Raw genomic sequence first — 27,677 nt, 5'->3', positions numbered from 1 at the left:
TATGAGGAGCACGTTCTAGAGTCTTGTGGTCTTCATCAAGGAAGCCTTGGACAATGCCTCCTGTTTTGTGTAATGAGGAAAATAGCATAGTTGCTTCTACTAACTGTAGCTATGACAGCATGGCAGAGAGAAAGAAGTGAGCGTAGGCTTTTTTCAGCCTTCTTAGTTGTCATCTTGGACATGTGTCATATCTCATGTCAGATAAATGTGTAGTGGGTCAAGCTGGGATTGAGGTGATTGTGCAGAGATAAGACAGCTCTTAGCAAGGTTTTGAAGTTCTATGAACAGGAGTCTGATTGAACATGATGGCAGTGACAAAGTGTCATCTGGAAGAAGTGGCTCAAATATGCTCACTCTAGAGTAAAACGCATTTTACGGTGTTCTGTGGTGCATAATGTTGAGTCCCTGTGAACTTGCATGTTGTCCATGAGAACCAGTGGGTTCTTGCCACTTATGAACTCTGTTGTTTTTATAAATTCTCTATTTTCTGTGGTTAGTCCTATAAAGAACAGTGACAGTGAAGATTCCCAGGCTAGATCCCAGTGTGTATAACTGGTGACTTAATGAAGTTGACATTATAACAATAAGGCTAATGCTTGCATGAGAAGCAAGACAGATTGGCTATCTGGGGACAGAGGTAAATGCTAATATAGCTAGGAGATTGCTTTATTCCATACATCTGTGTCTGTGTGGGTCTTTAACATACTATTTATTTCGGTGAAAATGGAATAATGCCCTGATCTTTGAATATATGTGTCTCAGAATGTAGTGTGCCTTGGTGTCAAACATGGCTGTACCCTAAGAGCAAAATATTAACCTATAGTAACAGTACTTTGCACTTACCTAGGAGCTCTCAAATAATCATCTCTGTGCACTTTAATTAATTAACCTTTACAACAACATGTCTTTGAGGGTTAGGTAAGGATCAGAACTGAGCGAACTGAGGAAAAAATCTGGTATTATTCATTTCTACATAGGCTGTTTTTTATTTAGGTGTATTTGTGTTCTTTTACAGATTTGCTTTCAGATAACACTTCTTAAAATTGTTTTAATCATAAATGCTCTAATATTCATCAAATAAAAATAGGTGTTCATGTATTTACTACTGTACTTTAAGTGTTAGGTTCTTGCTTCTCACTTTCACTTATTTTTCACTGTTCCTTCTTATAATAATGCTGATTCTTAAGTCTGTCTGCTCCATTGTGAACTTCAAAACATTAAGAAAGGCAAAATCACTCAAAACTTGCTTTGAACTTATTGCCAGATTGGTCCAACTAGAGAAGAAAACCACACCAGGCCTCTTAACTAGCCACACTGCACTGCTCAAAGTTTCACTAACAGCTTCTTAGGAAGATAATTGTAAGCAAAACACAAGTCAATGACATTTGTGAGTATTTTGTATAATCAATGTATTTCATTTCCCTAATTTAACTTGTTTAGAAATTGGTAATAAATAAGTAGTATGCATGTTCAGAATCCAGGAGTCTTAGGTATCCTCTGAGAAAAAGCAGAGGGACCTGAGACTGTTTATCCTAGGGGAGACTGAGAGTTGTTCGTATGATTATCTGGTCCAGGCTCTTTTCAGCAGCACAGTGACAGTACATGGGGCAATGGGCAAAAATTGGAAAACTGGAAATGTCAGACTAGGTTGGTTGTGTTGGATCTAAACCACTAATGGTAACTGAAGAAAATCTGGAAGAGGATTTTGATTCCCCACTTCCTTTTTCCTATGAACTAGAATTGATGTTGTTTCTTTGTGTTATTAGTGTATTGCAAGGGGAGGGGGGGGGGGGGGGCTGATTAGATATTGGTATTAAGTTTGTACAGAAACTTTATTTAATTTGAAATATTTTCTTCCTGGGAATTATTTGATGCATCTTGAACCAGATTAGTTTATTCAGGTAGCTGTGTTCCAACATTCACAGGTGCCATCTGGCTGTAGCATCACTTGGATCGTGTTTAGCCTCTAACTGCTAAAAAGATCTCTGGTCATTTATCTTAGTGAATCAGACAGCATCTGAATATGGATAGAACTCCAATCTAGACTTTAGCACTGTTTATATGACACTGAAGGTCTTTTTTTAAGAGGCTAACTCTTCAAATTTGGCTTTTTGGTTTGTGTTTTGTTGTGGTTTTTTTTCTTAACAATTTCACTTTTCAGTTTACACTTTCAATTGCTATATCACATGTTGTTTGTTTGCTTTTACTGGGTTTTCATAGAATGACCTTGTGCTAGGATTTCTCTCTTAAGAGTAAGTATTCTTTGTTGTTCTATTGTTTCATTTAAGAAAACAATCATTGGTAACATGTAAATGCGTAAAGTTTTATAAAAATAACTTGGAATAAATTTTTAATAAGACGTATTATTATCCTTTGACTCATAGCAAGTCATTCATAAACACCATTAAATCCTGATAATTATAGCCGTAGCTGCAGGGTTACTACCTTTACAGTCCTTGCACAGACTTCATTTAGAGGTCCAGTGGGGACATGCACACAACTGCTACAAAATGTTACTATTAACAGTTTCCTTTGGAACAGTATTGTGCTAGATTAAGCATTCACTCATGAAACAAAATGTTTGTAGGTCATTTAATAACTATATATTCTGTGACTTAAAGTAAGTTCCTTAGCTTTGGCTTCCAGATTTTAGGATTAGCACAATTTTCTCTCTCTCTCTCTTTTTTTTTTTCCTTCTTTTCTTTTTTCATTTTTTCCATATACAATATGAGATTCTGTAATGTGGAAAAGAACTCAGCAATTTTCTCTGAATAATGCAGCAATCACCATTTTCCCTGAAGTAGATCATACTGTTTTGGTTTATAAAGCTGCTTAATAACTTGCACAGTACCTCCTTTTCTTTCTTTCCTGTTGCTACTTGCTTTCAGAACCAACTTCTTGGATAGAATGAATATTGGCGCTTTCTGGTTATTGCTTTCAGATTTTTGTCTTATGAGACAAATGCTAATATATCTTCAGAAAATTTCTGACATAGAGGTAAACAAATGGAACTCCTGTTCTTCTAGAAAGTAACGTAGTCATCAGTTTTGTATCTGTATAGGTTCTTCCAGGTATCTTTTTATAAATAATCCTTCCAGGAACACCTAATGGAAAGGAATTTTTAGGGATATTTCAAAGATCTCTGTCCTAAACCAAACATCTCACAAGATTTCTTTAAACTTCAGTGTGCAGTAATGCTCTTTTCCTTCTTCCTGTGTAGCTTGCCTTTCCCTGGACTCTTAATTTTTACTAATCAGATGAGCTAAGTGTGAAGCACGGTGCTGGTTCTGAGGACTCTAATTCCATAGCTCTGACATTCTTTCATTGACCTGCTTTATGCTCCATGCTTGCAGTCCCAGTCAGGGTCTGTGTATACCAAGCTCTACAGGCTTGGTTTACATTACCATCTCCACCCCCCAACCCCCAAGTCTGTTTTACTTACTTCAATGGACTTTATCCTTATTTTCTAGGGTTTTTTTTGGTTTTTTTTTTGTTTTTTTCCTCACAGTAGAAATTCTACTTTATACCTTAAAAAGACCTGTGATGGAAAGAAATAAATGTTTGCCAGTGCTTTAATTGAAGACTATGCCCATCTTTTACATTCTGACAGGTGTTAATACAGTTATCCAACACTGCAAATATTCTTCCACAATTGGAGAATCCCAGATAGACAATATGATATCTACAATTTAATGGCATTGTAATTAAAGATATTTCAGCACAACATAAGAGAAAGAGATATTTTTATTAAACAGAAAAGGTGTTTTGAAATGCTATGGTGAACTGATAAACAGAACAAGTTCTTCTGGTACTAATTACTATTAGTCACTGGAAAATGTTAAACTGATTTTAAGTCATTGATATTAGGCGATGGGTAGTTATCTTTATAGGTGCAGTTCTTATGGCCATTGAAGAACTTACTGAAGGTTATTAACCAGGGAAATAAGTCCTTTTATTATCTCTTACTGATGACCCTCTTTTTCAATGAGGTGAGACACTGTTAGGATTTCAAGTGTTAGAATGGCAAAGCCTGGAAAGATGTTGTTTGAATAATCCCAGTTATGCCACTTTGAAAGATTCTTCCTTTTCAGCCTAATAAGATTCCTGAAATCATTGCCAAGTTCTTCTCTTATCTTTTCTAAAAATTACCTGTATGCCAACATCTAAGTATTGTTTTGTAAAAATCAATGAAAATATTTATTGTGTCAGTTTTAGAAAATGTGAGTGAGAAACAAGAGAAAATGAGGGCTAGAGATGGTAAAGCTCATTTTGTTATTTCTTGAGGCCTTGATTTTGGCATCTAGGGAGCTGGAGTGAAAGTTTACGTGGCTGAGTAAATCAGTGTAATTCAGAACACTGAATTCCTCTCAGTGTTTTGGTGCAACTCTCAGAATTTTAATGTATTAATAAGAAAGAATTAATGGCTATTCTCTGCCTACATCCCTTAAGAAAAGCTTTTTTCTGAATGCTTCTGAATGTACGTTTTGCTGATTTTTATTAGTATTATTTTTAGTATTTTTACTCTTTCAGCTTATAAGAACTTTTTAAGGAATGCCTCTCTATATTCATTATCCCTGAAATAGTGGCAGCTGGAGTTTTCTCCGTGAAGTTTTCTATTGTTGCCAATTGACCTTAAGAGCATCTCATTCCATTATTTAAATATACATGATGGTTCACTGTATATTTATAGTCGCTGCCAAATCCAGTGTTTTTAATTTTGAAACCACTAATAATGGGCTCCTGAAATCTTCCTGGGAGCAGGAAGTCCGTTTAATAATGAATACAAAGTCTACTATACTTGCTTTAATTCCTCCTGCTCATTATTTATTAACCACCACCACAGTGGTCAGCCCTGTAAGATGTGCAAACAAACATTGTCACTCCAACTCTAAGCCACTTAAGGAAGTATCGGCATCACAAGTGACCTGATGGAAAGCTTAGGGTCTTTCCCTCAAAAACAGACCACCCAACACTAGAAAGACACAGGCAACATAGCAGATAGGTGTTGCTATAACTTTCCAGCTCTTTCTGACCAGTCACAACTGGTATTTGCTCTGCCCTGAATTCTGATTAGTGACAGCAGATTTTGAAGATGGTACATCCAGAAATGCTGATGAAGTGCAAATAAATCTACTCATGCTGTGCATCTACAGTGACCTTGTATTTGTTGTATGTTGCACAATTATTTTTCTAATGGCATGTTGTTTTAAAACCTGTAGGTAATTCAGTCTTTGCCAGTGTTTCTATGTGATTCTGATTTCATGGTTTTTTTCCTAGTTGATTTTTCTATCTTTTCTATTTCAGTTTGTTGCTGAAAATGATCTTTTAAGTCTGAATTTTGAAACATATTGGTAAGCCATATATTTTTTTCAGTACTGCTTTTGACATGCAGAATCTGGTGAGGCTAAAAAAAAAAATAGTAATTTATAGATTCAGTAAACAGTGCTCACTTGTGACCTTTCTGCACAAAGGCTGTCTGCTACAGAAGCCCTATTAAAGACTTCTAGATGCCTAATACAGTCCCTCTGTGCGCTGGTACTATGGCAGGTCAAGGAACTCCTTTTAGTCAGTATTGAGATTCGCTTCATAGCGGCATTTCAAAAGGGCTGGAAGAGTTGCCCTATACTACATACACTTTATAATCCCTAATTTCAGGTCATTCTAAGGGAATTAATTCCTTAGTGTAAATAGAAAATTAAGGTTGTGTTTTGAAAACAAGGCATATTCAAAAAATGAAACATATGTATTAAAGCTGAATAGGAGCTTTATTTCAGAATGGAAATATCAAGGCTTTATTTTAAAGTCCTAAAAGTAGTTAAGACTACAGTTTTTTAAATGTGTATTGTAGCAGAAAATACACGTGATATTAAAAAAAAAGAATTCTTAGATTTTTGAAATAGATATTTTCATGAAAAGACCCTTTTAATATTTGTAGGAACATTTAACATATTTACACAAATTCCTGTAGGTGAAATTCTTATGAAGAGACCTTGAAATGTTAAAATTATAATTGTCAAGCAGTCTTACTGAAAACTGTAATAGTGCCCACAGAGTTGGAATACTAGCTCATTGTGTGATGTCTGTGAATGTGAAATAAATCTTACTCATAAGCATATGCATACAGCACTGTAAGGCACGGAGCACTTTGTCTCTGAGACACTTAAATACATGCTTACCTTAAATGCAAAGCAGGTGTGTAAGTGCTGTACTGGATCAGGGCCAGCACCTTACAAGCCTGACCTCTGGGAGCTGGGATCCCCTGCCCTGTCTCCTGGTGTGACGATGACCTTGCTTACATCAGAGCCGCATGGAGTAGTTCCTCAGAAACATGCAGCATTCAGGTGCTGTCTGCAGCACAGAATATTTTTGTCATGTCTTCTTGGAGGGAGGAGGTGGAGCGTTTGAATCTTAAAGCAGGCTGTACAGAAAGTGTTATGTAGCTTTTTAGTGTGGATGTTAGGATCCCATGTTTTACACCGGCCTTGCTTTTAAATAGCTTATTTATTCAGGTTAGATCAAATTAACTTTTTTCTAAATGCTTACACAAAAAATTACAGAGAGTGTGTACTTTAATCGTGATTCGGTACAAATTAGGAAATGAACATCATATTCCTGATATACATTTGGGATGCAAGATACTGAATACATAATGGATATGTACCTAAGATAATATAGGGGTCTATTTTTCCAGTTCGTATTTCCAAAGTGTTTCCAATCTGATGAAATCATGAACCAATATCGAACCTCTTAAATTCATATCTGAACATCAGTTCTCAGCAGAACTCACAGATACATGTTCCAGCTCTTGCAGTGTTGCATAATGTTCTCACAACAATCATTACACACATCACATATTAAATAGGGCTTATTCTATATAAATACAGTACAGATGACTCATAGCAACCTCATTGTATGTTGTCTGATTGTTATTTATTGCTCTGGGGTCAACAGCAGATATTAAGAAGTGGCTTCACAAAAATACCTTTTAATTTCTGCAAGTCGTACTTTCAGCTGTACTCTGTGAAGACTGCAAGGCTTAAGATGATACCAGAGGACATGACAGTATATTATGCTGGGGAGTGACAATATAAAAAAAAAAAATAAATAAAGAGTTCCAAGTGTAAGTTTAAAAATGTAACTAAAAGCCTTCATCAAAGTTTAAAGAGCTTCTTGCGCTTTTAGCATTTGCTTATTCTGATTTATTGACAATGACACACCTAGCAACAGTCATTCTTGCTGAAGCAGTGAAGTAATGGACTTCAGGAGAAAAGGGGAAAAATAAGTAGGTGCTGCACACAGGAGAGAGGCCGCTGATTACAGACCACTAATTTGTTATGCACTCTGGCAAATCAGCAGTGATTCATATGACAAATAAGGAGAAAAAATTAACAGCTGTCATGTTGTGATGTGTTAATTTCCTGACAGTCTCTGCACTGAAGCCAATTACTGATTTAAGGGCAGGGAGAGAGAGCCCTGTTCAAGCTTCTAATTAGGCTTCTTCAAGACTAAAAGGATAAAAGCAAAAATAAGAGCAAGAGAATGAAGCAGGTAGCCACAGCTTCATAAAGCATACATGCTTTTAAATCCTCAGTTAAATAGCTTTAAGCTCAAGTGTGTTTAAGATAAGAATTTAGAAACATTTATTCACTTTTATCCATGACCCCGTCTTTTAGTCTTTTGTGTAGTAATTGGGAGATACAGCAAGTCCAAGGGTCTGCGTTGCCCTCTTTCTGCAGCCATCCAGGTTCTTGGGAGTAATCTACTGGTAATACCTTTGTTTAACAATGTCAACACCTATTTAGCAGATTGCTTTAGATGTGACCAGTAAAGGGACATCAAGTTTACCAGCTCTTGTGCCCCTGAGATGGCTTCTTGCAACCTGGGGGAGGCAGAATTGCTATTTCAGCTTTTGGCTCTGCCTTCTAGTACACAGTTCTTATTCTCATGAGAGGTCCAAGTGAGACCGCATGAACAAGAACTTCTTGCCCACGTACTTAGGGAGCTGAGCTAATTCTGTAGGATATTGAGTGCCTTCACTTTGAAGCTAATTGGAAATGAGAGCAATCAGTATCTAGCATGATGGAGTCCAGCACAAGGGAAGAAATACTGGAGATTTGTGCTATGGTTACCACATGTTTCTTCAAGGAGCTTGACACAGTCATATTGCACAAAGTATATTCCCCAGCTGTACCTAAAACAAGCAAATTAGCTGGGGGTGGGATCAAGCATTCAAGTAAAGTGCCTGATTTGATAAGAAATATTTTTTTTATAATGCAGCTCAAAAAAATAAATTAATGAAAACTAAGTTTCCTATCAAGCCACAATTTAAACCTTCTGTATAAATCTATCAACTGACTAAAGACCTTTTGCCCCGTGTTTAGCATTTACTCACAAGTGATGTGTGATATAAAAATTGGGAATTAGTCACTAAAAAGGAAGCATGGATTTTCTTCAAAATGAAGGAGTGGTTTCATCCACGTGGTATTATTTTTGTTTCATTTTCAGGTGGTCGGATAGGGGCCCTGTTATGCATTGCAGGTGAGCTTTTACAGAAGTTTCTTGTGCTTCCTAAAACACAATTAGAGTATAAATGTTGAAAAACTCACTAATTTTCAAATGGGTGGCCATCTTTTGCATCACAGCTTGTTTTGTTTGGATTTAAAATACTGTTCCTACTTGCTTCAGGAAGGAGTAGAAAATAGATGGTGATCTTGAAGCAAAGGTAGAACAAAGTGATAGTGGGGAAAATTAACTTAAAATGTGGGTATGCCGTGTGCTCTAAATGTAATGATGACAAATGTAAAGAAACACATACAAAGTCAATGTAGTACGTAAGTTATAGAGAAACAGTGTACAAGAAACTGTCTTTACTGGGGGATTCAGCTTATAGTAATTTTAAATCTACTGAATGCAATTTTTTGCCACCGTTATTAGGCAAGTCTAATTACTATTGTTTTTTGGTCTCTGAACAATTACATGGAGTAGATTTTCTGCTCTTTGTGTCTTTTAGGAATTTAGATATACAAATGAAGGTCATTAGTTTTTAACTTGCTGAAGGTTTCTGCCATGGCAGAATAGATGTTTATTTCTTAATAGTTAGTTTTAATTTTAGTATATTTCATCACAACTGATAGTAGCTGTGCTATCATAAGAGCCAGTAATACCTTTCTGACATTGATTTTGCTTGCAACTTCATCCTTATACTTGATGGGATGGATAAAATAATTCAGTCTCCAGGCTTGCTCAGTCCTGATCTACTATCAATTCAATTGAAATATGTCTACATAGAGTGTATTATCTTTTTTTTTGGAAGGATAACTAAGGGAATTAAGCACATGCAATACTTATCTTATCACTGTCCAGGCAAACTTATACTTTATTGATTTATAGTGCCCTTCATAAGCGTAAAGGTGTTCTGCACTATTTTATGCACATGGACTGCTTCAAGCACCTCTGAAACGCAGCCACTTCAGTCATTAATTTGCTTTCATACTTGATTGTGCCCATAGTCAACTGCTAGCTCAAAGCAGATTCTTTTAAAATCTTTTTCAAGATTCCTTCCTGCACTCTGTGCTATTTATAAGAGATCAAATCCTAGAGTTCTCACTAATGTACTGCTTGACTTTGGGAGCACTGCAAACCTATGCATAAACATGTTGAGTGTTGGTATTCCTGTGCTTGACTGTCAGTAGCCCTGCTCCATGCCTCCTTCCTGGGTAACATAGAATCATAGAATCACCAAGGTTGGAAAAGACCTCCAAGATCATTCAGTTCAAATGTAACATATTGACTTTTTCCTCGCTAGGTAATGTTGGACTGCAATGGGGGGCAGTGGAGGGAAGGAGATGTGTATGAGAGCTGTCAGATGAGCTGCACCCTGTAGGATCTCCAAGGATGCAGTATGGGGTGGGGTTTCTGCATGTTCTTCCTGATTTCTTCTCCTGTAAGTTTAAGGGACAAATCTGGCTCTTGAGACGTATTTAGTCTTCATCCCAGGAAATCTGTCACTGAAGACTCTGGGTTTTGCCTGAGTAAGTACTGAGTAAAGACTGAAGGCTTTGGCCTAACATTTATATCAAATATGGCCTTCCCAAATTCATTTATTCCTGTTTTAAAATTATATTCTCCATATCTCTTTTTACTGTCCCTGACCCCTTTTGCATACTCTCCCTATTAGCACTCCCAGTCACAGATATCTGGAAATGTATTCTATCATCGATAATACATTCCACCTGGCTCATATTCATAACCCACTCCGAGGTACCGGGATGGCGAGCATGGCCATGGGTTACTAAACACTGGATTTATAAAATGTGAAGAAAGAAATATGCTGCACTTAAAAGTATCAGAGCACATTTTGCAGTGTGCTTGATCTCTCGCACGTCGTCTTGTGCCACAGTCTGCATTAAAAGCAATTAATAATATCCACTCCTGTGTGAGGAGCACTGGTGGATTTTACCTATTCTATATATTTTACTTCTCATGTGATGATGAATAAATTAATCCTATTAATATTTAATTAACTTTAAGTTGAAAGGTGACATCTAACTTAACCAATTTACTGTTCTGTAGCTGGCTTAACTTTGGATCATGTGATTTTAATTCTTTCCGTATGACCAGGTGACTTAAAAAGAAAAAAAAAGGAAATGCACAGATTAATTTCATTCTTTAACCTTCCTAATGCATCTGCTTGCTTGCATCGAGTCGCAGACAGCAGATCATCACATGATTTATAGTAGTGACCGCTGCCTGCATCTCTCAGGCTAATGACACATACACTAAAGTCATTGATTTGTATGAATAGCCTCCGCTCTTCATTTATCACAATTTAATGTAAGAGTTTGCAATGCAGAAAAAAATTTCACATGGGAAGCATGGCCCCACAGGCCTGACCGCTAAGCAGTTATGAATCATTTGCTGCCTTTTAATATATAGACTTTTCTATTCCTGAAAATGCCCTGTAAGGTCGTATTTCTTTACAGAACATCACTACAATTAAACCCCAAAAGCAGGTGTTTTAACACAAAGTATATATGAAGCATGACCAAGCTAAACCTTTGTTAGCATTTTCTCTTTCTCCTTTTTAATGCATCATAAAAAGCAAAGTTTATCATTGATGTAAGCAGGGTGCATTTCATTTAACTTCAGCACAGCTGTATCTGTTTTTGTTACTCCAAATCTGACCCATAAAGTTTATTGATTTGCCTTAGTAATACGCAGAACTTGAGCAAGAACAGTGACCTAAGATCAGAGAAGTGCTGTGATCAAGTAGGATTTGGCAAATTGTTTTTCCTCAGATACATATATTTTTTAATCTCAAATGTGACTTATAAGAGAATGAATACTTTCTGAAATAGATTGCTTAGTACTTTTTAGGTGAGCTGTATCTTATTTTATTTTTTTAAATAGAAGTTCGTGCATGGCTTTCAGTGGAAAATGAATATTCCCACACTGTTTCATATAGTAATTTTAAAGGGATGTGGCAGGTCAAATGTGAATTTTTAAAAAAGTATTCCTATCTAATACTTCAAGGAATGCAATTCATAATGTTAATATAAATATTCTTGAACGCATTTGTTCTAAACGATAAGCAAGAACAAAGAAATACTTATTCTTTATTAGTGCTTACAAAGCAACAGTGAGGGCAAAATGTTAATTTCTGATGTATTTATCATGAAGTCATATATAACTAACAGACTGCAAGTCTGTTTTCAGAATCTTAGGTAAGATGAGTGTTACTAGCAATAATCAAGTGTGCTGTGTGAAACATAGGAAATAAAATGTGCATTCTTATCATATTGTATTAGCTCTGAGGCTGCAAATCAGTGTTAGATGAAAAAGGTGTAAAAATGTTATGTCTTTCTGAGGACAACAGTTTGAACAGAAATTGCAGGTTTAACTTTGGGTTGTTGAAGTGTTGGGTTTTTGTGTGTGATTTTGTTTCTTTTTCAATACAAGATAAAAAATCTCATGTCAGTATTTGGGAGTTCTCTATGCACTGTTGCTGGTCACATAATCACTGCTTTAATTAGTGAAGTGGTTTTTGTTGCAGAAATAGGTACTGAAAAAGAAAAGGATACCTATTCTGCTTGTAGCAGGGGGCACAGAAGCATTATATTTCAGAAATCAGACAGAGTTTAGATGATGTATATTCTTTTTTCTCAGGTGAGAAATAATTAAATGAAGGGAAAATGTGCAATATCGCCACACAAGGGAGCCAGGTATCCCAGTCATTTTAAACTTTAGCCTTTGTTTCATAAACATCAAATATTATTAAATACAAAAGTGGCAATATTTTTAGATGTAAAGAAAAAGTGTGACAAAGTTTCTACTGTAAGAGCCACTGACATTGTCAAATTATTTCCCCTTAAAGATACACTTTGTTTGCAAATGTACTTCAAAGACTGAAAACTATGCATTTTCTGAGCTTTTCTTGCATTGCTTGGCTGAGACCATGTGTTAGAATAGCAATACTTAAAATGAAAATGTGGATTTGTAAGATTGCTCTGAAGTTTCACATTTTATCTGTAGATATTTTTGTATGCTTAATCACTTCTTGTTTGGCCTATTGATAGCATTGCATATGGTGAAATTCAGGAAGAAATCAAGTAAAAATGAATATAAAAGAACTTGAACTACTAATAAGCAGGTAAGCATAGTGACACTGACTCATGTCTCCCAGAGTTGGGACATTCTTAGCAGAGATCAATACTTGTCAGAATAAAAAGTCATAATGGTGAACAGCTTATAGGTGGGTTGAATGATAATCTGTGATCAGTGGAATTTAAGAATGTTAGTCAGTCTTTGTATGTTGTCAAAATAGTTGTTTTTGTACATTATGTGATTTAAGACATTATTTTATTTATTTTATATAGGAAAAGTTGAGTATTCCTGATACAGCCTTGGTGCTCAGAGAGAAAGTGCTCTGGCTTTTCCATGAGCACCAAAAAGCCATTTTATATTTGTAAGAATGGCAGATATTGCCAGGATTTCATTACAAATTTATACAGTGTTTTCTTAAGAAAAGCAAAATGTTTCTGTTCACTCATTTCTAATACAGAGATGAAATTTATCTATGTCACGTGGGTATTGGGAAGTTTAATGTTCCAACACATTAAGCTTTCATGCTAAAAGTACTTCTATAGACTGTTGCTATTTATGTGGTAATTTATTGTCTCTGCATTTAAAATACTTTTTAGTTATAGAGTTTGTATTCAATATTTTTCAGACACAAAACTAAGATTTTTTTTCAGGGGGTTTCAGCACTTTGCACAGACTTTTAAGCTACCGTACATGTATTAAATTGTTCATATGCATGTTCACGGCAGACTGAAAAATATGTTAGAAAATTTTAGAAGAAAGGATTGAGTTTTCTTGTAGTGTTAGGAAAGTTCTAACAGATGTACCGACATTTATGCATATTTTATATACCTGTTTACTCTGCCATTCACCAGGAGAATATAGTTACAGTACATTAGCAACTGCCACATCACATGGCGTAGCTATAACCTCCCGGCAAACATTTCAAGAAAAGTCCCTGAAAAATACAGATGAATTATCACAACCTGCAACATCTTATTTGTGTCTATAAATACACAAGCAAAAATCTTGTTCTCCTACTGCAAGAGAATATACTTAGAAACGGAACTGTCTAAAGGTCTGCATCAAACTATAAATGTAAAAACGAGGATAGGGCTTGATATTTTGTTTGACAAATCCTATGAGTTTGATTTTAGACACCTGCTCAGTTCCTGAAAAGAAACTGTCCTTAGAGACAGTGTGGAAGCAGAATCAGCCTTCTGTATTTTTTCAAGATCATTTCCTTTTATCTTTAATGGGAAATTCTTAACACATTCCTCAGCCTTTTGACAAATAGCACTAACAAAACAATGTAGAATTTCAGGACTTGGAAGATCCAAGCAGGAATCCCAGCTCTATAGCTAAAAAAAAATTAAAAAAAAAAGCAGGGACAAAATTCCCTACTGACTTGTATGGGAGCTGTATCTGCATTTCGTTTCATCAAAAATTGTGATTTTGTTCTGATTTTCAGAAAGTAAATGAGTAGATTTAATTGTATTTATTTATTTTAAGATATGTATCATCCACATAGTCTTTGTAGTTATGAGCAGAACCTGAAGTGGCCTCTGGCAGTGCAGGGCCACTCTGCTTTAAAATGCCTTCTCCAGGGCAGTCTGCATACAGGCAGACGGAACCAAGGCTGTGTGGTTCTGCCAGCTCTCCTGAAGCATGGCTGTCTGGGATTTCGGTGAGCAAGTTGCAAAGCAATGAGATGTGAATTTGTATAGGGGAGCATGTGGTTAAATAAGTTGTAAAAGTGTTTTTAAGTTACGCTGAAGATCCAAAATCCAGATCAAAGCCTGCATCTGACCTGTGTTTGCCATAGCTTGAGGGAGAGGAGCTGCAAAAGGAGATGTGGGTTCAGGCTAAACCTGAAGGACCAAGTAAAGCACTAGGCAGTGTCCCAGGCAAGGCTCCTTTCAGCCATCATCTGTCCTGGAGATTGAGGATAGAAGTGATGGAAGCCTTTTCAGAAGGAAAATATACCCCAATTGGATCCAAGCTATAGCTGCCTTTCATCTATAGTCTGCTTTAGCACAGCTGCATCAGAGGTAAGAATGCAGGTTTCGGTGTGTTTATTGTATGTGTAGTGAAGCAAGTACGTAAGAGAAGTCTGCAGAAGAAGGTTAGTTGTTGTTAATGTAGAGACTTCAAACTACTGGATAGAAAACATGATAATATTTTAGCATTTCCCTGTACTTTCCATAAAGTAAAACAGGTCCCCATTTCTAATCTTTAGCCCACCTTTAATTTTGTCAACTTTGGAGGTATCTTGAGTTCATAGGAGTTCTGTGACCCAAGAACTTGCAGGCTATAATACTGCAAAAGGTGAGTTCAATTCTTGTTAGAAAACTAAAACAAGGAGGAAAAGGTTAAGAGGTTAAAAAATCAAAAATCCTTCTTTGATTTATTTATTTATTTATTTATTTATTCATTTATATTTTTAGGGGGGAAAAAAGCGTAGCAGTGTATAATCTTTCATCTTCATGATGTAGCCCATGTGAATGTTCCCTTTGAGTTCAGGTTCACCATGCTACTTCTGAAAGTATTTCCACCTCTGCTGTGTAGGTAAATGTTTCTATTAATAGTGAAGAGGATAATAGATACGTTAAGCATAGACTATCCACATTATCTTTGAATTTTCTAGCTTTGGATATATTTATAAAATTCTTATCACGATGCTATCTGAGCATTATGGAACAATTATAAATTTATTTTCATTTCTTGTTAAAAACATTGAATAAAAATCTACACAAAGCACATTGTTTAGCCAGGAGATCAGAATATTTTCCTTTTCATCAGTTGTATTCTCTTGGGTCCCCTAGTCTCAAATGTCTCTCTCGAGAGCAAACACCAGAGGGTTTAGATTTGTGTTAATTATTTGAGACTTTCACAAAAACCTCTCTTATTTACTTGGTAAATGTGTATTTTCCTAAGAGTTTTATTATTATTATTATTATTGCAATATTTTAATTATTCCTACAATTATTCCTATCATAGGTTTTCTCATTACTGTGTGTTTGGGTGCTATTGGTTTCCTAGAGCAAATGTTTGTTCTTTTTTTTAATTTCTTTTTAAAATAAAAGAGCCAACATTTTATTCCTGTTTCAGACATTTGGCTCTTTTGAAGCACAGGAGAGTTGTCAGCCAGTTGGATTACCCACATGGCCATGGGCAAGTCTGCCATGCTCTTTCTGTCTCTGCTTCAGTCTTGTTCTAGTGTGGTTATGCAGCTTCCAAATTGCTGTTGGCGTGTGTCCAGTTGTGTGGCTCCACAGACAAGCACAGCTGGGCTGCAGCTGTCTGCACCAGACTACCTGCACTTGTCCTAAGCCACATCTGTAGCTATACAGCATCCATTGGTGCCTTAACTGTTAAGATTTGATATTGGCCCATCTGCAATATTTGACATAATGTCAGAAATAGATTTTGTCATGCTTTGACTGCCATTTAGGTTTGTTTGAGTGACAGTCATGGCTGTACGTAGGCAATACATTTGACAGAAAGAGGGAAGACTTCAAAGAGAAACTGGAAGTAAACTTCGTTGTGATTTCGCACTGGGTGCTTTGTGGCCATATGCAGCACAAACCAGGTAGTATATACAAGTGCTCCTTTCTCATGTCCAGAGCAAACATTTAGATGTGATTATAATGGAAACCCTTGTTCACTCTATTTCTTTTCCAATTTTTAGCTCTTAAATTTCACAGGATTCTTTCTTGCTGTATGATTAGGGATACACTGACACAATTTATGTGTATGCTTCAGTATGCACATGTATCTCCTGCAGATTCCCTCTTTATTTTGGTTTTTGAATGTGGTTGCAATCTCTTCTGGCAGCATGCAAGAAAAAGGTTCTGTTAATTGTACGAGTCTTGCTGGATGTTCTTGAGCATCATTTTTTTGGTGTCTAATCTAAGTAGAGTACTTACAGTTCAGTTCTTTTATTGACTTTGTCTAACAGCTGTTTCAAGCATTTTCCATCTTGCTAGCAAACAGGTGCTTGTGAATTGTAGAAATATACTTCAACAACTTCTAAACAAAGATACCATTAAATAGAAGCTCATTCTGTAAACAGATCCATCACCAAAGTAAATGAAAACTAACAGTAGCTATGTAACTGGCCCCTAACAAAATTCTTTGGGAACTTCTCTGTTAAGGACCTCTGAGATGGCATAAGCATGCTCATTCTAGTCGTTTGCTTGCACTTTTGTAAGCCCCAGGTTATTTTTTTTGCTACATTACAGAAATATCCTGTTTCCTCTCTAAACAAGCTGGCCAGTATCTAAAAACATATTGGCCTTTTAGGCTCCTGGACAGTGCTAACTAGTTTATCCTGATGTAACCAGTATCATCCTTGCTGGTGAGGCAGTGTGGATGTGTGCTTGATACATGAAAACTTTGTTCTGTTCATCATCTTTGTTCTGTTATGTTAATGTCGAATCCTGCAGCTGGGGAGTGTTTGAAAGTTTCTGAGTTTACTAAGACATCCATTCCCTATGGTTTCTATTGGCTTAATTAATTTAGTGCCTAATTCCTTTTACTCTAACCCACAACCACACAAGAAACATGTTTCTAAGAGTACTTGGGAGAGTCCCAAGCTAGTTAAAGGACTAGCTTTTTCATATTTTGTCTCTAAGACAGTTTAGAACTTTGTCTTAACAAATAGTATCAAACCTTTCTTCAGCTTTTTGGCGCTGTAATAAATATTATACTCTACTCTTGATGATTGAAGTTACTGAAATTGTTAATTTTATCCTCTTCGCTCTTTCAAATATCACCACAAAAGTGATAGCCACAGCAGAACTTTCTCCCTAATACTTATCTGTCTTAGAAACCAATTTCTATAAAAAATGGTGTCTGTACATTAATGCTATTATTAATTTACAAATTATAGAGAAAGGCAAGACTATAAAAATATGTATATTTTCAGCTACTTTTATAAACAATATCCAAGTTCAATTAACAATTATGATTGTTATCATGAGGTTTATTCATCCTTGTCTGTTTAAAAACATTTGCAAATGTCTGTACTTTTTCAGATTTTAGTGTGGAGTACTGTTTTTCCAAAAACAGCACATCAGTGTGAATTTCTGTTATCTAGTTGCCATTCTCAACTCTTAAAAAGTAGAGTGTGGCCAATCAGAAAGCAAATAAATAAATAAATCCAAACTCTAGGGATATTTCTTGTTAGCTAAATCCAGGGAAAACTCATCTTGTTCAGTTCTGTTTGTGACCCTTTGCTTCTTCATGGTATTTACCAGCATTGGTTCTTGGGGAGTTGTGTGGTAGGCTAAATCAGAAAATCTACCCTGCTGAAATGCCCTCCTTTTTCCTTCCCCCAGCTTCTCTTTATCAATAAACCCTTCACTTTTTTCCTTCCTACTGCAATTCTTGCCTTTGCTACCCATAAATTCCCATAATCCCCAGTCTCCTCTTTTATATTTCACTGTCTTTCCAGACAGATCAGCTCCCTGATCTTGTTTGCTGCGTGGCTGTGCCAGCATAACGTTGGCTTGGAGGGAGAATGAGCAGCTGGAATGGAAAACATCAAGCCATTGAGGCATGCTGCTGCCTAGTATGAAGCCACAGCCATAGGTGACTCTACGTAAATACAAAATTCCCCACAATTAACAATTTTGAACCAACAGTATGCCAAGACTTTTTTTCCCATACAAAATCAGAAGTGCTAAGAAACTGTGAATATGTGACAGACTTCAGGATCTGTTCGTAAGCTACCTGTGAAGGGGAAAAAAATGAGAGAAATTAACAAGAGTTATTCACGATGAATTATTTGATCCTCTGTAGGCATGGCTATTTATACATTACAATCACTAAAGGAAATGAAAAACATTTTGTGTTCCTTTTCCAAGTGCATGGGCTGTGTATCCTGCTTGCTAAAACGTAAAACTAAAAATCCCAATCTGTTGCAGATTAAAAGGATTTACTGGTTTAGTAGTTGGGCAAGTGCTACAGGAATGACAAAAATTGTGACATACCACCGATTGTTTTTGTAACAGCTGCTCAAGATATTGCCTAAAGGTTTGGAGTTCTAGTGAGCCTGGAAGTGCTTAATGGAGAGTAAGAGGAGACAGGAAAACAAAAAATGAAAAAGTGTTTGGAAATTTGTTGAGTATTGCAAGGTGTGATATTGACACCTGGTCTGCTGGGATCCTAGAAAGGGTGGAGAAGGTGGATATAGCAAAGGCATTTATATAAAAAACGGTAATGATTTTCTTTCATAAAATTTGAATGCTGCCTAAAAGTCATAATCTGTCGAACATGGCATATGTCCCTAGATAGTTGGGGAGTGCCACCAGGGATACAGCTTGTTTTGCTTTAGGAGATTGTATGACTCATCAAAACATGGATTTGGAAATGTAACTATTTCTTAGAATTTTGTGTTTTTAGGATTTTACTAGTTTCTTCTCTGTAGTTTGATATCTGATATTATCTGTCTCCCTTGTTTCTTCCAATAATCTATTCTTCCAGTAATCTCTGCTGACTAAAATTTTTCTCTCCATATCCATAAATTTCTTTTATCTCTTCTCCTATACTTGGCTGCTTCTTCAGGTATTCTTAAACAGGGAAACCATGTTCATGGAGACTGGCATCATTTCTTCCAAGAGCAATAATGGGGCAGAGATGTGTTTCCGTTGTTCAGGAGCATTAGGAAGTGGTGGGCATCCTGGATGAGAGTGCTGTGTAATGAGCTTTTGAACATATTGAATCACTGTAGTCACGCTTTCTGAGATAGAAGAAATCTCATCTTTCTCGTCTTTTTCTTGTTATTAACAACAGTGTGAGGAAAAAGTGTCCTAGCCCCCAGAATACCTCTGCTTGTATGTTTTAACCTTATTTCACAGAAATATGGAAGAAAGATAAAAGTCTTCTGTGTGACTGAACTGCTTCATAGATGCTAGAGTCCTGAAGAATTGTCTTAAAACTATATTCAATGGCTCTATCACATCTTAAATTGTATTACAGGAAATTCCTCTTCAGTTTCATTACTCCCAAGTTGGTATACATCTGTTACATAGGTAAGTTAGGTGTGAGTGCACATAATTGACTAGCAGGACATTGCTCATTTTCATGTCTCATATAAACACTCCCCATTTTCTCCTTGCTTCAGATGCAGAAACCCTTGAAGAAATAAAAATCAGTTCTCACCCACCCTCCAGGTCTTGTGACACTAGCCAATACTTTGTCTCAGTCAGTCAGTGTGGTGCTGTAATGGAAGAATTGTTTAGACTGGAAACTCCCTCTGCTATCTGAAAGAGACTGCAAACCTGACACCACGCTTCCTGCATTTGTTGGTGCGCAGAGAAGGTCCATAGTGGTCTCTGTTATGTAGGAGGAGGAAGAGTTGTGGTGATGAAATTACACTGAGTGATGGGACAGCAGTGAGATACAACCAGCTATTTCATTCTGGCTGGCAGACTGGAGGGGCAGTCTTTCTGAGTACATATATGATGAAACAGGCTGTTTCTCACTGTGGGGGAGAATGGGTTGAAGTACAGGTGGAAGTATGGTAAGAGGGAATTATGCGGCGTAAGATCTACTGTATGCAGAAGATACAGAGTGAGTCAGTGTTTGGCTATTAAATGGATATTTATGGGATAGGAGCAACATAAGCTCTGTAACTTTATAGAAGTTTGAGTAAAGCAGTTTAGTTGAGTAAGAACCTTTAAGGCATCAAGGAATTACTAAACTAGGATGTGAAGTGAGAACAGCCAGAGACTATGCAAATATGGTGTGGTTTCATGGGAAGACAGGAGGCATCCTGAAAAGCGTGAAGTATGAAGGTGAGAAAGAGCATAGCCATCAGCTGCATTGTTTATGGAGGGAGAACAAGGATGGCCTTAGAGCAAAAGGGCTAACTGAGGAACAGTGGGCTGAGTTATACCACAATCAACATCCATGGCATGTGGTGTTGGACCAGGGAACCAGCTGTGCCCTGTGGTTGAACAGCACTAGCAAAGTGTTTTTATACCTGGTGATTTCTATTTCTTCTATCAGCCTTCTTAGGTAGTGGCAGGAAGCAGTATCTCCAAACCCTGTCAAAGCTATCACTCTTCTAGTTCAAATGTTGACAGGTCTTGGTAAAGCACGCTTTGAACATGTCTGCTCTCTGTCACTGCCATGAGTGTAACTCATGAATCCAAAATCACAATGATTTTAGAAGCAGACAATATAAACTGCAAAAGCCTCATCCTGTTAGCACTTGCTTGGATAAGTATTTTAAAAGGGATATTTTTGTGCTAGTGTTTTTGAGGGTATTTCATGTTTCTGATCCAGAATCTCTTGTTTCTTTTGGATGTCTTGATTCTTATCTTGACTTTTCAAATATTCTTCATTTTTCTTGTGGATTACTCACTCTATTGCTCAAGTTTTCAAGCCTTTTGCTAAAGATGCTGCCACAGCATGTCTAGATATCCAATAATGTGATCAATCGCTGCTCACCTTCCACTGAGCTGAATGCCAAAGTCACAGCAGATGTTGTCTGAAGGAAAGCAATGCCATTTATTATCACACTGGACGTTAAAGATAGAACCATATTTATTGTAAGAAGAATCTGATGAAGCTCTTGAATGCTAATGCTGTCCTGTAAAAAAAAAACAAACCAAAACAACTGTGCTACAAGCCGTTGACAACCATGGTAAGTAATTACTGAGTTGACTGTATAGTAAAGAGCTTGAAGTGAAAGATAAGCCAAAAATAATGTCAATTTTGCATTCTTCTGGCATTCTGTACTCTGTTGCTTATAGGCATATTATAAATGTCTATGCTGTTTTTTGACTCATGCTTCTGAGTATTCACAATTTACTGTCTTTTACCATATTTTCTTATGGTGAGAAGAAATTGATAGCTCATGAATGATCAGAGAAAGTGAGTTCTCATTTGGCCGACAAAGCAAGATTCTGTCATTCATCATCCAACAGGGTGGGTTTTTCAAACTAGGCCCAGTGATCTATCATAGTAGGTTAGTAAATATAAATACTTACATTTAACAGAGCCAATACTAGAATTTAATGAACAAGAATAATGTCTAACCATTACAAAGCCACATTTTTTGAGTTTCCAGAATTCTGTGTAAACTGCTTCTGATATTGCTGAGCTCTTGTTCCCCATAGCCAGATTTCTTCAGTGTGAACATGCTAATGATCAGATTTAGTTTGCTCAATTTTTGGAAAGAGGGCAAATTTAATTTAACTTTGAACCTTCAGAGCACACTGCTTCAGGTACTGGGATAATTTTGCTCTGTGGGCAGCGTACTCCTAAGGACAATTTTGTTGAAAGGAGCTGAGATTTGCCTGGAAGTTTAAAGAATCTTTTTAACTACTGTCCATTCCATTCTGAAGCTCTAAAGCATTTTCATTGTGGCTGTCTGTCTAGGCACCAAGTTAAAATTCATCCTGGCCACAGCAAGAAGCAAGCTAATGTCCATATTAAATTATTTAATGTTGTGGATTTATTGGTAATAGCATTGCCATTGTTACTAAAATATTACTGTTGAATCCAAGTATCTATTGCATTACAGGTTCTGCGTAGAGAATATTTCTCTCTTCATGTATAATGCTGACTTTTCACAAACAAGTTGAAGGAAGTATAGTGGCATTTCTTTGCCATTTTCTCTAAATCGCCTTAAAATTTAAATTAGATTGAATGTAAGCATGAAAAGAGTATCAATAGCACGTATGCTTCTAGTGGGTAAGCAAATCTGGATATTCTGTTAAGTTCAGGTGCTTACCTCTTACAAGATGATGGCATAAATCAATTTTCTGTTCCTTTGATAGAATAATGTTTCTCTAATGGAACTATGGAACAACATTAGACAGATTTCTCAACACCTCCCAGAAGGCTGTATAAAACGTAGTTTCCAATGATAGTCTCCTCCAGTTTTTAATACTGTCTCTTTTTCTGTAGTAATCATAATCTATATACACTGTTTTCTCCTCTTTACAGACTGATAATGAGTGAATGTTCATGTGGTCTGTTACACAACACTAAGCTCTTATTTCACTGTCTGCAGTTATGTTCAGTAAGTACAATATGAACATCATCTCAATTAACAGAGTACCTTTAGGGCTTTTCTTAGCCAACTATTCTAGCACGCTTGTCCATACTGTCATCAGCACCTAATCAACTAATGATGGCTGAAAATGAGGAAGGCCAATCCCAATAAATCCGAAGGATAGTAATTTTTCTCTTTTAATGCCCTTCTCCCTCCTTCTTCCTTCTTCCTACGGCACATTGCAGTAAATTAATGTCATAGTGGTTATTACAGTAGCGCTGCTATGGCAAGTATTCAAGCAACGATTCTCAAATATTTTACCTCAGCATTTATTTGTCCATAAAATAAAATAAGATTTATTACAGTACTCTCTGGTTTGAGGACTGCATGGACAGCAGCTGTGACAACTCCTTATCTCCACTACAGGTAAAGATATAGGGATGTTTCTCTGAAGCTGAAGAGAAACAAAAAAAATATAGAAGTTGGTCAACAAGGCAGTGTTACACAAATTGGCAAAACAAATAAATAAAAGCATGAAAAAAACCTTTTTATCTAATATGAGACCTAAGAAAAATCGTTAGGTAATTTTGTCCTTGAAAGTTCTCAGTAAATTAAAGAGGTATTCATTGCTTTGGAGATTGCTGTGTTCAAATCAGATACAGGATTTTGAGATTGAAAGATGGAAAGATAAATGTGAAGAATTATTGTTGCAAACCCTATTCAGAGGGGGCATAGGAGAAGGAATTACAAAGAGAAAAAAAAGATCTTGGTCAATAAAATTTAAAAGAGGTTTATGGTGATTGTTGTTCCCGTAAAAAAACAAATGTTTTTGACTGTTTGAAAGGCTTCACCTTAGAGAAAATGCTCCCAGACAACAACACATTAGTTCTGAAGCCAACCCTGCGGCGATATGACCGCTGGCATAGAGATATTCATATTTTCAGCTGTATGTAAATTTCTGTGTGTCATTAACATCTCTGAGTTCTGTAATTAGGTCTCTCCTGATCTGGTTATAGTTTCTGTACATTATGAGCTTGTAACCCTCTCTAGGGAAGAAGGCCAGCCTTACAGGGTTTTCCCTTTCTTTTCCACAGTTTTGCTGTTATCTTTAGCAAGTACATCCTAGCAACTGCTTCTTCAAGGTTACAGTGAGATTCCCAGTGGCAAGTGTGAAAGGCTATAAAGCATTATCAATATTTGGCAGCACAAGTCTCTACCAGTATACCATAGCTGGAGCAGCTCCTTCCTGTATAGACACAGTAGTTTTCTCTACTTGGCACTACACATTTTCAATAAATTCTCTCAGTATTTGCATTCCTCAAATTGCTCTCCAATTTCCAATTGTAGTTATGATTTTATTTTTGCATCTGTTTTTTAGTAGAAGTAACAGATATTCTTACAATGCAAAACATGTATGTAAAAACATGTTCCTTTCTGAATAAATATTATTTAATTGAATGAAACATAAGAGATAAATGAAAATGTTTTTCCTTCTGTTCTTCTCTTCAGTGGCAAGCATCAGAGAGTGCAACTACAAAGAGAAAAGTGGGTTATTAAAGGATGTTTGCATTTGGGTTAGTTTGTTCAGAAAGCCTTTTCTTGCAGCATTACATCCATGAAATGCTGCCCCCAGTATAAGCAGGTTCTTGTTCTATGGCCTGGCTATTTTCTGATTTTTACTGAATGTGGTTTCTGCTTGGGTATAACGGAATATTGGATAATGAAGATAGAAAACCAATAAAGAGAAAAAAAAGTGTACGGAATCGCTTAGAAAGAATTCTGTGTGTAATTACTTGCATTTTTGCTAACTACTGTATAAACAACACTTTTAACAAGGCAAATTGGAAACTTGAAGACAAATCTGCTTAGGGATATAGCTTCAATTTATTACACAATGATAACTGAAAACTTTGTTTCTGCTGCGTTGCAGTCAATTTCCACTGAGCTCACATTCTGAATGTGTGATTAATCATATGAGCACTCGGGTTGCCAATAAATACCAAAACCTTAAAACTATAACAACTTGCTCATTTTGTGCGGTCATTCCAAATAGCTAAACAACCAGAAATTGTCAATGTACACCAAGATCAATGCTCCAGGGTCTCTACATAAGATTGATTTCACTCTCTGAGGATTTCATTTCTCTCATCAACAAAAACATTTTGTCCTCCCTAAATAATCCAATCGAATGCCATCCTCCTGTGGAACAGTGAAAGGTTTAAATTGTTTGGATTAATCTCTGCTTTGAGGTGGCCTGGAAAGTCTCTGCAACTTTGTCAAATATAGCCTGGAGGGAAAACTGCTGGGCTTTGATATGTGCTAAAAATAAACAAATAAGAAGAGAGAATAAATAATCACGTTGTGCTTTAAATATGGTATACATGGGAGAAAATGCATTTAAAGCTCCTGCTTCAAATGCAGGAAATAATAATTGCTGGTATATTTCTTATTTCTAAGGCTTTCAACCTCCTCTCTGTTGGAGATAGGAAAAGTGGACAGAAGCCATATGGACAGATTCCGAGGAGAGGGTAAAGGGACCAGGATAAGCCCACAGAGATCTTTCCCAAAGGACAAGTGATATGAAACTGAAGGAATTAACACCCATTGTCTTTTCCCTTCTGTGGACAGTGAATGCACAGGTAAGGTGTAATGGAAATTGCAGATTAGTTCAGATTCTCTGCGTGTATCTCCTTCAGAGGATAATTTCTCACATTTGCATTTAGGAAAGACCAAACAAAACTATTTGTTCAACATAAGCTTTGCAAGTTACAGACAGACAATATGACAAAGACCACAGATAACTGCGTTCCATAATTTTTGTTCATTACGCAAAGCAGCCCTTCCCAATCTGCTTAAATCATCGTAAATTGGATGGCTAGTTATTTTATGATCTTTATCCAATGTTTTCTGGAGGGAAGGAACCAGGATCTAAATCAATTTACTATTTGCTATAACTGGGGTGCAGTAAGTAGATCAAATTCTATCCCAGGTACATTTGAAATTGCTTAATTTCTTGTTCAAACTTTTGGTTCATCTGGAGGTGCTGGCTAAGAGCTCTGATGACTTGCACCCACATTCCCACAGCAAAGGATGAGGGTCAAACTCCATGTCAACTGTGAGCAGTGAAAACATTTGGAGGCATCAGTCTCCAGGCACGTGAGCAGGCAGGCTCAACTGGTAAATTGCAGTTCCTGGGATTTTGTGCTTAATTTCCAAAACAAGTAGATTAGTGTCAATCTTAGTAGACTTTCAGGACTAGGATGAACAATTGATGTTTAAATAACCAATTACTAAACGAAGGCTACACAAGCCAAGCATGATTTGCTTCTAACTTGGGCTGATATTAGCTCAGAAACTTTGAAAGATCAGTGCTGAAATCCTATGTGATATAGACTCTTTAGGTGGAATAATTTTGAATTGGGCTAGAGGTTAGGTTATCTTGGTGTCAAAGATCAACACCAAAACAGTAAATTAATTGGCTTTGAAAGAACTGAATATTTAGAAACAGATAAATAACAGATTGCTCTGTAAAATTTAAATATCCTTACAGTATCTGTGGTCTTATCTTTGCTTTGCAGAAAACGTAAACTCTTCTGCTGCAAATATTTCTCTTTTGTAGATCTGTACAACAAATCTAACCATGTCATTGTACATAGCATAACGGTATACATTCACTTTGAACACAAAAAATATTTTCAGTAAGTTGAAGCATTAAATATTCCTTTGTAAGCATTGAAAAGATGGGAGTTGCTTGGAAGAGAAATGACTGAAGGAAGAAAATATCACTATTCTACAGTAACCTAAAAATAGATTCAAAGGGGCATGCCTACCACTCTCAGGAGTACGTATGGATTTCTTGCTGACATTAGATTCTCCAAATTGAATGTCAGACTTGCCAAGAAAGTGGGGGTAGGGAGGAAGAAAGCTAAACTGTTGTTATTACTAGAAGGGCACAACGAAGCATCATGATTACCATTAGGAAAACCTGTAAAACATTTGTACGTTATCCTGGAGCAGGTACAAGTGTCGCCCATGAACAGAAGTTACGCAAAAATACTGTGATATACTCTTATGTCCCAAGGGCTCAATCTACTTAACAAGAAGACTTTGTAGAATGTGCACACAACAGAAATTTATAATTTCTTTTGAGGGAAATAGGTATTTTCAACATTCTCACATACCGAAGAACAAAACAAAGCATTGTCTATATATGTCACTAAATGACAATGCCTGTAAGTCCACTTGTTGATTTATGAAGCAAATCGATAATGATTTAGTAAGTAGATACATAACATGGAAAGATTCCATAATTTTCAGAAGGCAAACTCAGGAATGCTAATTTTTGAGAGTTTCTTTATGTACTCCAGTATGTTAAAAGATGAATATTCAGTAGTTTCATATGTTTACAATCAATGCCATCCAATGAGAAATAAATATTGTGGATAGGAAGAGGAGCACATTGGTTTTGTGCCACTTGGCCATGTAGCCAAAAGTAAGGTATACTGACGGAAGGCTCAGGGAAGCAAGGATTGGCATCCCTGCAGCTGTGGCTGTTGGAAATGATTTTGTGCTTGCATATTCTCAGTGGGCATCTGGAAAAGTAGGAAGGAGTAGCACAGTGTTTGCATTTAGTCTTACTTGAGCTCAGCAACCACTGTGTATGTGGCAAAAGGATGGCGTGGTCATGCTGGTTGCTGTTCAGATCAGCACAGATGGCAGAATCCCACTAAACAAAGCTGATCTGTGTGTACCAAGCTCTGACAGCAGCCTCCTCAGAGACTGGTAGTGCTTTACCCTTCTCCAGAGGTGAGCATGCATGAACTAAATGAAGGAGGCTGTCCCGTACATGAGCAGTAGCAGTACAGCATGTTTCACCAGGGGTTGCCTTCTAGTCTTCTCCCTTTCTTCTCCCAAAGAAACCTTGGGTTTCTTTGGCTTTATCAAATATCCATGAGGCTGCTTTTCCTCATGCTGAAACAAAGGCCCGCTGCAGTCTGTCCATAAATAAATGACACACAGGGGATCATGGGCAGGAATGAAAATCCTAATGTGCGGAGCCAATAATCTGGAAGCACTTTCCTTAAGT

At 36.7% G+C, this 27,677-nt stretch overlaps 1 protein-coding gene across 4 annotated transcripts in view; it reads left to right on the top strand.

The window, feature by feature from the left end:
* Window positions 1-27,677, top strand: part of TSHZ3 (teashirt zinc finger homeobox 3) — a 214,436-nt gene that overhangs the window by 56,812 nt on the left and 129,947 nt on the right. For 2 of the 4 annotated variants that reach the window (XR_014947529.1, XR_014947530.1), the window contains 2 exons: window positions 1,265-1,387; window positions 5,305-5,353. The gene's annotated coding sequence lies outside the window, so the exon portion shown is untranslated. Of the gene's footprint in view, window positions 1-1,264; window positions 1,388-5,304; window positions 5,354-25,048; window positions 25,231-27,677 lie in introns of those variants that run through there. The other 2 variants (XR_014947527.1, XR_014947528.1) reach the window with 1 other exon arrangement.

This window comes from Coturnix japonica, chromosome 6 (assembly GCF_054131305.1).
Source record: "Coturnix japonica strain WE chromosome 6, WE-NBRP24, whole genome shotgun sequence".
In the NCBI taxonomy this organism is placed as follows: Eukaryota; Metazoa; Chordata; class Aves; order Galliformes; family Phasianidae; genus Coturnix; species Coturnix japonica.
This window is presented reverse-complemented; position numbering and strand designations above follow the sequence as displayed.